Consider the following 15432-nt stretch of genomic DNA (forward strand, 5'->3'; position numbering starts at 1 on the left):
AAAAAATAAAATTAAAAAATGTTAAAAAAAACAAGAATGAACATGCATAGGCAAAAACTCTTTAAATCACCAATACGTTTTTAGTTTTCAGGATTATTATATATATATATATTTTTTTTTTAAACCAAACTTTGTATAAAGACAATTCTCAACTATTTTATAACAGAATGATTTGATATGCCATTTTTCTTTATGCAAAATGTGTGTAAAATGGCCATAAACAGGTTCTCATTGTATACTGTATAACGGACCTTTAAGCTAATTCTAATTAGCATATTAATGTGTTTTTGGGGCAACATGTAATGAAAAAAGAAGTGTAATAATGGGAGTAATAATTGAATTTTTTTAAATAATAACATATATTGAAATATAATTTATTTCCCTATTCATTTGTTGTGTCTCCCAAAATGTGTAATAAACATGCTTTTAGTCCCGGTGACCTCATATGAGGACATGTATGAAATCAACATACTGTTTCGTAACAGAAAGTCATATTTTGATTTGAAACCCATGAACATTTCCTGAGATGTGATTTATGACACACAGTTTAAACATTAGTCAGATTTAAATTATATTATCATATTTCCATAAGGGTGTCACTAAATTAATATCAGACATATATGAAGACCAAGGAGAGGAAGTGGTCATGGTGAAACATCCAAACATACAGTTTGAAAAGCCCTGAATGTGTTCTGTACAGGACATCCAGACTATAAAATTGTGGCATGTACAGTCTCGGAGAAATTCACTAAAATATAATGTCCTCATATGATGATGCAGGGTCTCAGGAGGTTAATAAACAAATACAATAAAATCAAAATGTATGATTTCTTCCTAATTCACTTTGATTGTATCTTATATTTAATCTATTCTTTTGACATAAAATCTGTTTAACTGCTTCCATTTAAAAAGTCAACTGAATTTTAAATATCTCATTCAAATCATATTCACTTCTTCAGAAATACACATGATGGCAGCAAAGGGCTAAAAGACTATTAGTGGGACCTAAAACAATTTAACTATGAGGAAACCTCATTGTTCAGTGATTTATTGTTTTACATCACTTTTAAAACCTTAAGTAAACTACTTTTGTGTGAACAATAATCTATAAAATATAGATATAATAACATTTATGTATTGAATAACTAAAAAGATACACTATTGTTAAAAATGTTTTTTGTCAGTAAGAGTTTTTTAACACTTTTAAAAGTAATTGATCCGTAAATGTACCATTTTACCTTTATTTTACCTTTATGTTAATCAATATATACTGTATATTGTATATATAAATCTAACTACCTTTCTAATCTTTTTGTATTCTATTTTCTTTTTATTTATTATACAATTATATAAAAAAGTCCTCTAACATTAGCTTGCTCTGTTCTTTTTCTATTCTTTTCTTTTTATTGATTATATTATTTAAAAGCCCTTGCTACGTGTACTGCGTTTAAGCTAACTGAGATTTGTTATAGCACTTATATATCATTGCTCTTTTGTTGATTTTGATTGCTTTCATTTTGTAAGTCGCATTGGATAAAAGCGTCTGCTAAATGACTACATGTAAATGTTATATATATATATATATATATATATATATATATATATATATATATATCACATGAATAGATTACAATACATTCAAATACAAAACAGTTATTTTAAATAATAATAATATTTCACAATATTAATGTTTTACTCTTTTTTTTTTACCAAATAAATGCAGCCTTAATTTTTCAAATATATATATATACATTGTAAAACAAATTTGTAATTTAAAAATGAAATAGAAACACACCTAGACCTGACTCTTAATTGTCTTGTGTAACCCTTTTGGAAAATGATTTACAGTATATGTCACATTTTTACTTTGAAATCAAATAAGCACCTGATAACTCACATTTACTATTGGATTCAGTTTGAGCCCTAGTGTGTTACAGCATGCAATGTTTAAAGTGAACACTAGACGCAGGTCTTCTGAATGAGAAAATGTGCTGTATATGTGAGAGGGAAACATCCGTCAGACGCAGACACTTCCTCACCTCCTTTGCCTTGAACTGTGCTGTCATTCTTCTGTGTGATGACAATCCATTGGTGGAGATGAATGAAGCGGGCCACTCTGGCTGTCAGCTGAACGCACCTCTTCAGTCCCGGGTGGGTTCATCATCACTCTCTCATCATCTGTTTCTCCAGTAACAGTCAACCGGCCCCACCACAGTCTCAGAGAACGTGTGCTGAATATATACAGGAACATTGTTACCTAATGCAATGAAATGCATGCAATCTTCTTATCTGTAGCACACAGGCAATCTTACTTCTCTTTAGATCTGAGAAATGTTTTCATTTAGGCAACACTTTGAAAGCAGATTGGCATTCGTCTCATTGGTCACTAAAGTCAGTGGTTCATAAAGAAGCAAACAAATTAAGGCAGACTCCTGGCAGGTTTCCCGGGTTTAATTAATGTCACGCAACCTCAGACTCAAGTGTGGACATCACAGAGGGCAAAGAGAGAGAATAAACCCAAAAGAGAGGTTTGATGAATAATGGGAGACAGCAGACGCGCGGCCGTTACTCCTGTGCACTGGAGCTGCAAAACACCCCAGAGACTCAACACACAACTTTGCCCTGCCCTCTTTGTTTGCAGTGGAATCATAACTAATATGCTTTGGCCTCTCATACATAATCATAGCAACTGTTTGTTTGAGGTCGGACCTGATCAAAAATCCAACATGGAATGAAATAACAAGACTGCTCACTGTCATATATCTGAAACTAGAAACTATTATATTGTTGCTTTGTAAGTTTTACTTCTTTGGGCCTCTTGTAGATTAAAGGATTAATTTTTTTAAATCATTTAAACTCCAATAGACTCAAAAAAAAAAAAAACTTACAAAGCAACTGTACAAAATTATATATTATAATATTTTATAATTTTGTACAGTTTATGTTTGGCCTATTGGATATATAAAGGGGAGGAATCATTTTGACCCATCCCTCAAGAAAAAAATAAAAAAATAAAATAGAATTAGAAATAGAAAAAGAATATTTTTAGAAAAAGAATTTATATTTAATTTTTAAAATCCCTAAATATTATGCACAATTACAGAACTATTACAGTCTATACACACTAATGTTTAAGTAACATAAATGCATAAATCTGAGATTTGAATTTTATTTTAGACTAAATGAAAAATGAATCAATCTAATTTTCTATGGTAATCAAAAACTCAACTGAACCCATGACCTTTCTTCTGTGTTGTACTGTATATTGAGTACTTGACTTATAAATTAACCATATGGCACTCCGCTGTGATCATGTGATATAATTAAACTCCCTCTTACAAAATATCATATTTCCTTATTGTTGCTGTGTCTGTTTTCGCTTTGTTCTGTGATGACAAAGAAATTTCTCATCTAACCCCTTTATACAGCCCATCTGAACCAAAGAAATGAATGTGTCACACTCGAATTGCCATCATTCTTCTGCAATAAAAGAGGCTGGTGTCAGATATTGGCTTTTGTAAAGACCTAGACGCGTGTAATTTGACTAATGGCTTCTTCCCGGTCAGAATCTTTTGCTCCTGTCGGCTCTATATGATGAATACAATTAAATATCCCTCTGAAAATCACACCAAAATGTCACGGCCAATATCGTTATTTCATTGTATTCCCTCTGATCAAGGTGTCTAGGGTGCGGGACTGTTTCTGTTTAGATGATTGAGGCAGTGGAGAGGAAGACAACACGCATCCCATGATGCATCTCTCTCTGAATGGAGCGTATTTACTTTCTTTCCACTCATTTTTCTTTTACACAGCAGGAGATGAATTACCCAGGGAATGGATTCGGATGCGGCTCTCCCTCATCCCCAGTCTTTTTCTTCTCCTGTGTGGAGATTTGACAGATGACACGCGGGCTGATCAGGACCCACAGCGAGGTGAAGGGCGACTGAAAGACTTCCTCCAGAGACTCTGAAACAGAATGAGATTGTGTGCTGTGGAAAAACAGCGCATTTGTTTTTTGTGTGTTCGTGTTTTCTAACCCCTGCTACCGGTGTGAGATTACAAAGGCCTCACACACAGAAAGAGGGCAAAGGACATCACTGCAAACATTTGAAATCTAATATAAAACAGCAAAACTGAATGTCCCCGCTTTTATTTCAAAACACATTTGCTGTGAGCCAGTGTTAGTCTTGCAGAATGATCACAATAGCATACTACTTTCTGCAGTATAGAGTAAGCGGCGCATAGTATGCAAAAACTGTGCATGACTTACTAAATTTGTCAAAATGTGCAGCTTGACCTATCCCACAATGAACTGCACTTGATATTAGGGTGCATTTAGTGCTTCAGTTGGCCAATGTATCACACTTTCACAAATTTTGCATAAACGACTTGCATTGCTATTAAACTGTCTTTTCAATTTATGCATTCCCTGGGAATTGAACCCATGGCCTTGGCATTGCTTGCACCAGCTTTATCTTTTGAGCTACATTAAAACATCCACGTAACATAATAAAAGACTCATACAACGGATTTCTACAAAGCCTGAAATAAACAATAACCCAGATTTAAAAAAATATGTATAAGAATGTTAGGGTCAAAAAGACATTATTTTACACATACTGTTCATTATTGTTGCTCTTCTATTTGTTGCATACAGTTGTGGACATAATAACTGATTATAATGACTTGTACTGTGTTTTTATGTTTGTGATCGGAGATCTACACTGCTTATAACTCGGGGAAGTCGTGGTCTAGTGGTTAGAGAGTTTGACTCCTAACCCTAGGGTTGTGGGTTTGTGTCTCGGGCCAGCAATACCATGACTGAGGTGCCCTTGAGCAAGGCACTGAACCCCCGACTGCTCCCCAGGTGCTGCAGCATGAATTGCTGCCCACTGCTCTGGGTGTGTGTTCACAGTGTGTGTGTGCACTTTGGATGGGTTAATGGGATGGTCAGAACTTGAATTCTGAGTATGGGTCACCTTACTTGGCTGTATGTCACGTCACTTGAATCATCAGTGGCAAATTCTTTAAATATAAAAAATGTACTTACAGGCTGTGATTCAGAAGCGTCAGACTGTCCTTGCAAAGTGCCCCACTTTATAGAAACAGCGTTTGTGCACAGACACCATTGTAAGCTAGGCCTACTCTGCAGTTCAGGAAACAGTCCTCCGTAAAATGAGCTGCACACATCTGAATATTTGGGTTGAACTTTTCTGGAACAGTGTTAACCAATGATTTCTAGTTGTGTCCTCTTTTGGAAGGCAAAACAAAGTAGTTTTACTTTCACAATGAAACACACAGCGTCACACATGGTGGGTTTGAGTGATGGTGCGTTTCAAATAAGTTATGAAAATGATTTCCAAATGTCCTCTAAGCATTCAAAGCACCCCCCCCCCCCACACACCTCTTTGAATGTTTAAAAACCTTTTTTCTTGATTATGCAACATTAAGGGAATATTCAATTTTATTATTTTGCAAACATTTATGGAACGTGACTTTTGAGTTCTCTACACCTTCTGAAACAAATAAATTAGGCTATAGCCTAACATTTAAAACGTTCTGAGAACATTTTGAACGAACGTTCTATTAATGTTACTGGAAGAACCTCGTTCAGAACGTGCCAGAACGTTAGTTAAAGTCCTGAGCACGTTCCCTGTGAGCTGGGAAGGAGGCAGTGCATTCAAATGGTAAAAAATCTAGATGTCCATCCAAAATGGAGTTTTAATGTGAACTTAAACTTTATTTCGCATCTTCTAACACACTGACCTCATGAGAACTGAACGACCTGAGATGTTCTGCTGACAAACATCAGCTCTCGGTTTGTTTTGTCATTCAAATCCAAGCGCGCACACGTGGAGACGCAGACTGGTTGGCCTCAGCTGATCTGTGTGTTTTGTGAAGTGACTTTATTTCTCATTTCCAGTGTGCTGGCTGTCATTTATAGGGCTCTTTGATGATAAAGTCATTATCTCCTTCTATTCAGAGCGCCGTCGCACCTCAGCTCAGCGTGAGCCCAAATTAATTTTCTCGGTGCACACGCTTACATTTATTTGTCAATTTCCATTCAGAATTGTATATTCCACCAAAAGGCTAAGATTCATTCTAAACGCATTTGATAGCTACTCCATCAACAAAGCGCGAAGGGTTAATGTTAAAATGACAAACGACAGAGGACGACGCGCGACAGCGCGTTATCAGACATTACAGTCTGGTGTGATCACTGCTTGTGTTTAATCTGCATGTTTGTCTCTGTAAATTATTCACTACTGTCAGACCCTCAAAGCGGATCTCCTTCTTATCTAACTTATACTGATTTTTGGCATTTCTGCCTAATAAATAAATAAATGCAATTCCCAAACGAGACAGACGCGCAAGCTCTTTTGGGGCATGTGCTGCTGAAACATCAGTAGGCCTAAGCCTGATTTTTTACAAAGTCTAACATGCCAGAGAACTCGATCTGCTGTGAAGTGATTTTATTAGTAGTTTCCCCATTAAACTTGCATGCACGGTAGCTTCAGACTTACCATTCAAACCATATAACCGCGTTTTAAAAATGCATGCCGAGTTGTGTAAGAACAACAACGGTGTAGGAAAAGCAGGAACCTTTTGGCGAACCAAAGGGACGCTGAGAAATAATTGATCGGCTTTGGAGAAGCTTTTGATATCACATAAACAACAGGGTGTACGGCACAGAAAACATGTTAAGATGAAAAGGAATAGAGGAATTTGTACAAATAAATATATTACATACTAAACGATGATGACATAAAGGACGATGACTACTTTCAGGCCTCACTCAGTTCATTCTCTCGCAGTTATTTGGAGTTGTCGATGCAGGTTGAGGCCACGCGGCGGCGCTCTTAACCACAGATTGTTCAATTGACCTCTACAATTTGTAAATTATATATACCGCACAGTATGTGAAGGATATATTCTGTATGTATGCCCTAAATACTTTTATCAAATGTGGAGTATACAAACAAAGAACTCTGGAAGCAATAAGCCGACTGTATCAATTTCCATTTGAACTGGAGCAATCAAATCTCTCACTTAACACATGATTTAAAAGAAAGTAATTTATGTATTTATTTATTTTACAAAAGTGCAATGGGAATTACACAATTGCCCATCATATTGCAATTATTTGCAACTTTGCAAATTAAATTCGCATCCCAGCTAACAAGGAACATTTTGAGAACTTGACTAGGCTATTGTTCTAGCAAGGTTCTCTCCAAGTTTTGAACAAACGTTGTTCCAGTAATGTTAACAATGTCAATGTCACCTTTATTTATATAGCGCTTTAAACAAAATACATTGCGTCAAAGCAACTGAACAACATTCACTAGGAAAACAGTGTCAATAACGCAATAATGATAGTTAAAGGCAGTTCATCATTGGATTCAGTTATGTCTCTGTTCAGTTAAATAGTGTCTGTGCATTTATTTGCAATCAAGTCAACGGAGCATTCAATGGCTATAAATAAATAAATAAATAGCTGGCAACATAAGATGCGTTCCAAATCGTGTAGCCTACTTATGCACTAATCTATGACGTTTTGTAGTATAAATAGTGCGTTCACATTGAAAATTCAAAAAAGTGCACTCTAAATACCCGGATGATGGTGTATAACATTGGACACTGCATGCACTCAACTGTCGCAGCTTTAATTACGAAGCGAAGGGGGAGGGGCTATTAGACTCCGATTAAGAATGACATAATAACCCTAATTCATTTTAGTTCAAGTTTTAGTAATGTTGCGTTTTTTTTTTCATTTTTATTCATTTTTTAATATGTCTATATCGATTTCTTTATTTTTCCTTTATTTTAGTTTAGTAAATATTAAACTTATTATATTTCAGCTTTAGTTGCCATGTATACATTTCCTATTTTTGTTTAGTTGAACTTGAAGTACTAAATAACTAAAACTATTTTTTTTATTTTTTATTTAGGCCTACTTCAAGTTCAACTAAACGAAAAAGGAAAATGTTGACTTGGCAACTAGCTGTATAATAAGTTTAATATTTTATTTTAGCAAATATTTATTTGATTTCAAGTAACACAAATGGTTTTTAATGTTTTTGGTTTAAGTTAACTATAATAAATGTATGAAATTCATATTCAAAGTTTTGTTCATAATTAAACTTTATTCTAATCAGTTATTTAAAAGTAAAGAATTGAGTTTTATCGAGACATTAACAAACAACAATGTTGTCTAAATAATTTTCATTATCATCAAAAAAACAACAACAACTTAATCCTCCAACTTTCTTTTCTGACTGATGTCACTGCGGCTGCACAGGTTATCGGAGAATGTTAACATTTCTGTCTTAAACTGCTGCATTAGAGAATGTAGACTTTCTAAAATCTTGCCAAAATGGAAAAACAGACATATGCACAAAAGTAAAACAAAGACCCAATAGAAAACCAGATGGTCGGGTAGTTGAGTTGCTGATGGGTAGTAAGTTCTTCAATGGCAGTCATTATGCGTTACTATATTTTTAGGAAGAGGAAGGCCTCCGCTCAGGTCTTGAATTATTGCTCACATTCAGATATTGTATCCGAAGGCCTCACGGAGCTGCTTTTGCAGCCATATTATCCTTACATTTGGGGTTTACAGCTACTGTCAGATAGGAGACACAAGGGTTATGAAGTGCTTATTTTAGAGCACAGTGTCACTCACTGTTTACATCTCTGTCTCTCTGATCTCGCTTTTCCTCTGCCTATCATGAACGATGCACACCCCATCCATCTGACTTTATTATAGCGGCTCCTGAATATGCAAAGCTTGTCTCAAATGAGACGCATCTATCTTGTGTATCTTGTGTCATATTGCCCTGTCTGCTCACAGAGCTGAAGAACTGAAGCTTGGGATATCTGTAGATATTAGACTTTGCCATAAATTGTTTAAAAAAAAACATTTACAGTGTCTGCTATCTTAAGGCTAGCTGTGGAAATATACAGTGAGGTAACTGAGTTTGAATGGACTGAAACCAGAAAACACAGCCAAGACTTTCATGAAAATAAAAACATATTCAGGTCCACTAGGTTTTTTTTCATTATTTGTGTGTACAGGGTCATTATGTTTTAAGTGTTGCACATCATGTCCAAATAATTAAATAATCCCCCTTTAATAGAAGCAGATTATTGCTTATACCAATATGATATATACACAAGGCATATACAGTTAGTTTCTGAGAGCAATTCTGATTGATACATGCATTTACTGCATTACTTTATAATGTATCAACCAATTATTAAATAAATGACCATAAACAAGTCATAGGCGTGAAAAGTGTATTTATGTAAATTATATATACAGTTGGTACGGAAAGTATTCAAACCCCCTTAAATTTTTCACTCTTTGTTATATTGCAGCCATTTGCTAAAATCATTTAAGTTAATTTTTTGTTTCCTCCTTAATGTACACACAGCACCCCATATTGACAGAAAAACACAGAATTGTTGACATTTTTGCACATTTATTAAAAAAGAAAAACTGAAATATCACATGGTCACAAGTATTCAGACCCTTTGCTCAGTATTTAGTAGAAGCACCCTTTTGATCTAATACAGCCATGAGTCTTTTTGGGAAAGATGCAACAAGTTTTTCACACCTGGATTTGGGGATCCTCTGCCATTCCTCCTGGCAGATCCTCTCCAGTTCTGTCAGGTTGGATGGTAAACGTTGGTTTTAAGTGTTGCACATCATGTCCAAATAATTCCACATTTCATTAATTAAAATAAAATATTTAACAAACATAAATATAATATTTACTTTAATATATGTATGACATATTATATTTAATAAACACTTTTATTTACTTCTCTTTAACTTTTATTTACTTTATTGGCAGTTATGAGGCATTACAGACAGTGATGTATGGTCAATAGAGGACCACATCACAGCAGAGACCTCAGAGACTCATCTGTGAGCCATATCCATACTCTTTGTCATGATTTGTCATGATTGGTGAGTATTTTTATCTTGGAGCGTGTGGAAGGTTTGGAGCATCCGGCTGCACTGGGCCTTTCTTTCATTCAGAAGAGCGTTTGATGTGATGTTCTGTGACTGACGATGTGAAAGAGCTCTTGGTACTGAGCTTGTAGGCATTAGCGCATGTGTTTCCTTCAGACAGCCGTGGATGAATATTTCAGCCAGTCACGCTTGGGACAGAGCTACATGACTGGTAAAGCTCTTTGGAAATAGTCATTATTTATGCAATTCAAGTAGCACAAATGTGTATAAACTGGATTCTACCACAAGGATAGAAACTTTAAAAAGGTAATTGCAACGTTTTTTCTTACGATTCAAAATTCTTTCCTCACAATTCTTATTTTATAACTCAGAATTCTAACTTTTTTCCCTGAAATAATGAAGAATTAATGTCAGAATTGTGAGATAAAAACTCAGATCTATGACATATAAACAAAATTGGTAGATATAAACTCAGAATTATGAGAAAAACATCAGAATTGTGAGATTTAAAATCACAATTACCTTTTGCATTTCTTATGCGGTGGCAAGAAAAAGACTGAATTGCAAGATGTAAACTCAAGAGTTGTGAAATGTGAACTCAGAATTTTGAGAAAAAGTCAGAATTTTGAGTTTATCTCTCGCAATTCTGTTTTATATTTTTTAATTCTGACTTTTTTTCCTCAGAATTGCGAGATAAAATCTCATGATCAGTTTGGATTTAAATGTGAGAATCTATGTCCAATATCCTGATTCATCATGACCACCAAAGGCAAATGTTTACATTAAGTTTCCCTCTCTCAAGAAATAGAAGGATAAGTGGAATTTATAGAGATGATCATTTTTAATCCAGCATAATCTTGTATTAAACTGGAAATGCACAGCGATCATGCAGCATATGCTGATTATGGCGGAAGGATTTAAGAAACAAGCTCTTATGTCTAGACCATGACTACTTGACTGGGCCCTAAAAACAGAAAAATCAATACAGATCCCAGGGACTCGTAATGGTCCAATTACTGCTTGTAGGTTCGTCAATGCCGAGTCTCAGAGGACAGTTGCTAAAGGCCACTTGCATGCGTTTATTAGTTTACAGTTCTGAATCTATACATGCTTAGGAAGTCGTGGCCTAATGGTTAGAGAGTCGGACTCCCAATCGAAAGGTTGTGAGTTCGAGTCCCGGGCCGGCAGGAATTGTGGGTGGGGGGAGTGCATGTACAGTTCTCTCTCCACCTTCAATACCACCTTAGATGCCCTTGAGCAAGGCATCGAACCCCCAACTGCTCCCTGGCCGCCGCAGCATAAATGGCTGCCCACTGCTCCGGGTGTGTGTTCACAGTGTGTGTGTGTGTTCACTGCTCTGTGTGTGTGCACTTCGGATGGGTTAAATGCAAAGCACGAATTCTGGGTATGGGTTACCATACTTGGCTGAATGTCACGTCACTTTTTCACTGTCACTTAAAGCGATCCTGTTATGCTCTTTTACAAAGTCTTGATTTTGTTTTGGAGGTCTGCTAGAACAGGCTCTCATACTAGGTTGTTCAAAAAACACATAATTTTTCACATATTTTACATTATTACAACACCTCTCTCCCCAGTCTGACATGAATGGCTCAAATAGTTCCTTTATCAAAAGAAAGGCCCGCCTTCTGAAATATAACATGTGCTGTGATTGGTTAGCTGGGTCAGTGTGTGTTGTGATTGACAGCACTCAGTGCCTGATCGGGAAATGTCACGCCCCTTAACATTTACTTCAGTGTAAACGAAGAACGTATACTTACATACTCTTTGTTAAATATTGCTTCAAAATCAAATCAATTTCAGGGTGATTTAAACCCTAATGATCGTAAACACTCGAAGTTCGTCTGCTTTGGGAGAGCTAGAGTGTCTCATATGTAGTGATAACACTCGTTGCCTTCTCTAGTGCAGCTCAACCAGGTCTCGTCCCATTCGTCAATATTTGTGATATGACAAATCCCGGAAAATATGTTGTAGTCCAAACGAGGCATTCATTGTAGTTTTTGAAAAGTGATTCCCGTTTAATAAAATATCCCCTTTCGAAGTGGACTTTGAGTTTTGGAACTTTGCAGATCTTTATGCTCAAACAGCAGCAGACTAATTAAAGTAAAAAAAGTGAAAGAGCATAGTAGGACCCCTTTAATAGAAGCAGATTATTGCTTATACCAATATGATATATACACAAGGCATATACAGTTAGTTTCTGAGAGCAATTCTGATTGATACATGCATTTACTGCATTACTCTATAATGTATCAACCAATTATTAAATAAATGACCATAAACAAGTCATAGGCGTGAAAAGTGTATTTATGTAAATTATATATACAGTTGGTACGGAAAGTATTCAGACCCCCTTAAATTTTTCACTCTTTGTTATATTGCAGCCATTTGCTAAAATCATTTAAGTTAATTTTTTGTTTCCTCCTTAATGTACACACAGCACCCCATATTGACAGAAAAACACAGAATTGTTGACATTTTTGCACATTTATTAAAAAAGAAAAACTGAAATATCACATGGTCACAAGTATTCAGACCCTTTGCTCAGTATTTAGTAGAAGCACCCTTTTGATCTAATACAGCCATGAGTCTTTTTGGGAAAGATGCAACAAGTTTTTCACACCTGGATTTGAGGATCCTCTGCCATTCCTCCTTGCAGATCCTCTCCAGTTCTGTCAGGTTGGATGGTAAACGTTGGTGGACAGCCATTTTCAGGTCTCTCCAGAGATGCTCAATTGGGTTTAAGTCAGGGCTCTGGCTGGGCCATTCAAGAACAGTCACGGAGTTGTTGTGAAGCCACTCCTTCGTTATTTTAGCTGTGTGCTTAGGGTCATTGACTTGTTGGAAGGGGAACCTTCAGCCCAGTCTGAGGTCCTGAGCACTCTGGAGAAGGTTTTAGTCCAGGATATCCCTGTACTTGGCCGCATTCATCTTTCCCTCGATTGCAACCAGTCGTCCAGTCCCTGCAGCTGAAGAACATTCCCACAGCATGATGCTGCCACCACCATGCTTCACTGTTGGGTGTTTTTTAGCAAACTTCATGGGGGCTTTCATGTGTCTTGCACTGAGGAGAGGCTTCTGTCGGGGCACTCTGCCATAAAGCCCTGACTGGTGGAGGGCTGCAGTGATGGTTGACTTTCTACAACTTTCTCCCATCTCCTGACTGCATCTCTGGAGCTCAGCCACAGTGATCTTTGGGTTCTTCTTTACCTCTCTCACCAAGGCTCTTCTCCCCCAATAGCTCAGTTTGGCTGGACGGCCAGCTCTAGGAAGGGTTCTTGTCGTCCCAAACGTCTTCCATTTAAGGATTATGGAGGCCACTGTGTTCTTAGGAACTTTAAGAGCAGCAGAAATGTTTTTGTAACCTTGGCCAGATCTGTGCTTGCCACAATTCTGTCCCTGAGCTCTTCAGGCAGTTCCTTTGACCTCATGATTCTCATTTGCTCTGACATGCACTGTGAGCTGGAAGGTCTTATATAGACAGGTGTGTGGCTTTCTTAATCAAGTCCAATCAGTATAATTATTGGAGCTATTTAGTGCTGTGTTTAGATTTCATTATAAATTTATTCATTTTTTGATTTAATTATGATTCAATTTCTGTTAGTGTTTTGTTAGTTTATTATTTGTTTTGTTTGTTTCATGCACGCTAGGGGGCACTATGGGTTATTTAGGTAAGCGCACGGCAGGGACTAGTGTGCACCAGGTTAGGCATATGGTTTTTTACCGGAGCGGGAGAGGCACAGGAAATTTGCTTTGTTCTGTGTTTGCTCGACTTCAGTCAAAAATAAACCACGTCTTGTTGAATTTTAATACTTGTTTGGACCTGATGTTTTTCCCACCCGCGTACACCAAAACCCACGGTGCATCAGTGGCCTTTTGATTTTGTTTGATTTGAACTTTGACTCGAGTTCCTTTTCTTTTAGTTTTGTTTGTTACTTCGTTGACAAACGGCCACTACATTCAAGTAAAAAACCGGCCTTTGAACTCTTCAATACTGGACTAAAAGGATCGCTTGGATGTGGATTTATGGACAAAAGACATTAAGCAGTCCTAGATTCAGCCGAGGTGGCGACAAGACGCATTCTCTGGCCCAGATCACACAAGACTTCAACCTTCTCAAAGACACTGGTAAGTCAGCGATAACTGTTTTAGAGCCGTAATGGAAAACGGCCAAACGAGTGGAGTTTGACAGTATTTCATAAGGAATCGGTTGAATGTCACACGTCTACGCATGGCCACGTGCCTTCATTCATGCATAAAAAGTCCGGCAGTGTGTGTTTGTTTTAATGAAGAGGATCTGACGATCAATAATCATTGTGTGTTTTGCAAACCTGCTCTCTTGTGCGTCAACGAACTGTGTGATTTGTTTGTAAACAAAAAAGGAAAATAAATAAAAGAAACGGAAATGTCCGACGTTGGTGCAAACGATACTGAAAAGCCAAAAAGAAATGTTAAAATGTCTGCTAAAGGTATAGAATATAGTGTGATGACACTCCAGGAAAAAAGGAGTGAAAAATGCAAACATGCCAAAAAGTGTATGAAAAACATGAATGAGTTAATGACATCAAAGGAAAATGTTGAGTCAATGAAGAATGAGCTTTCTGTGTTTGTAAGGTGTTGCGAAGACGCACATGATGTCCATAAATCTTTTATGAGTCTACCTTTGCCTAAAGATGAAGTTGAAAGACAAAGTAAATATTTCACGGACAAAATGACAGAATATCGTGATTTCACTGAGAAGGTAAAAGGATGGCTCTCTGACGCATATGATTCACGTGCTGAGCAAAATAAAGATACTCCCGATGATCAATGTAATGCTGATGAAGTAAATCCTGGAGACAGTGTCTCCAACGTTTCAAGTGTAAAAGCGAGCATTGAAAAGGCGCACTCTCAACTATCACGGACTTCTTCGACGTCATCTGCGCGCATTAAAGCAGAGGCCGACAAGGCAGCGCTCGAGGAGCGCATCGCTGCGCAGAAAAGGAAACATCAAATAGAAGCGCAACAGGAAAAACTAAGGAGAGAAATGGAGCAACTTGAGCTTGAAACGGAATTGGCAGCAACAAACGCAAAGCTTCATGTTTTGGAAACCAGGTCACAGTGTGGCTCAAAAGGTTTAGACGGCATGAATTCTTATTATAAAAGGAATAAGCCACGAGGAGTGAGTGATTTAAATGCAGACGCTAACACTTTTGTCCCAGATATCATGAATGTCAATGATCATGCTCTTGGTTTGTCTGCTTCTGGACTCCAACCAGCAGTTGTTAAGCCTAAACAAAGACAAAGTAAACAAATGGATGAAATGACATTAAAGGCTGATGCTCCAGTTCATGTGATGCAAACTGTAAATGGAGTGCACATGGGACATGCTCACCATCAGACCCAAGCTTTGACTGACAACTATCAAAATGATGTTTTAAACATTATGCAAAAACAAA

This window comes from Carassius carassius, chromosome 49 (genome assembly GCF_963082965.1).
Source record: "Carassius carassius chromosome 49, fCarCar2.1, whole genome shotgun sequence".
In the NCBI taxonomy this organism is placed as follows: domain Eukaryota; kingdom Metazoa; phylum Chordata; class Actinopteri; order Cypriniformes; family Cyprinidae; genus Carassius; species Carassius carassius.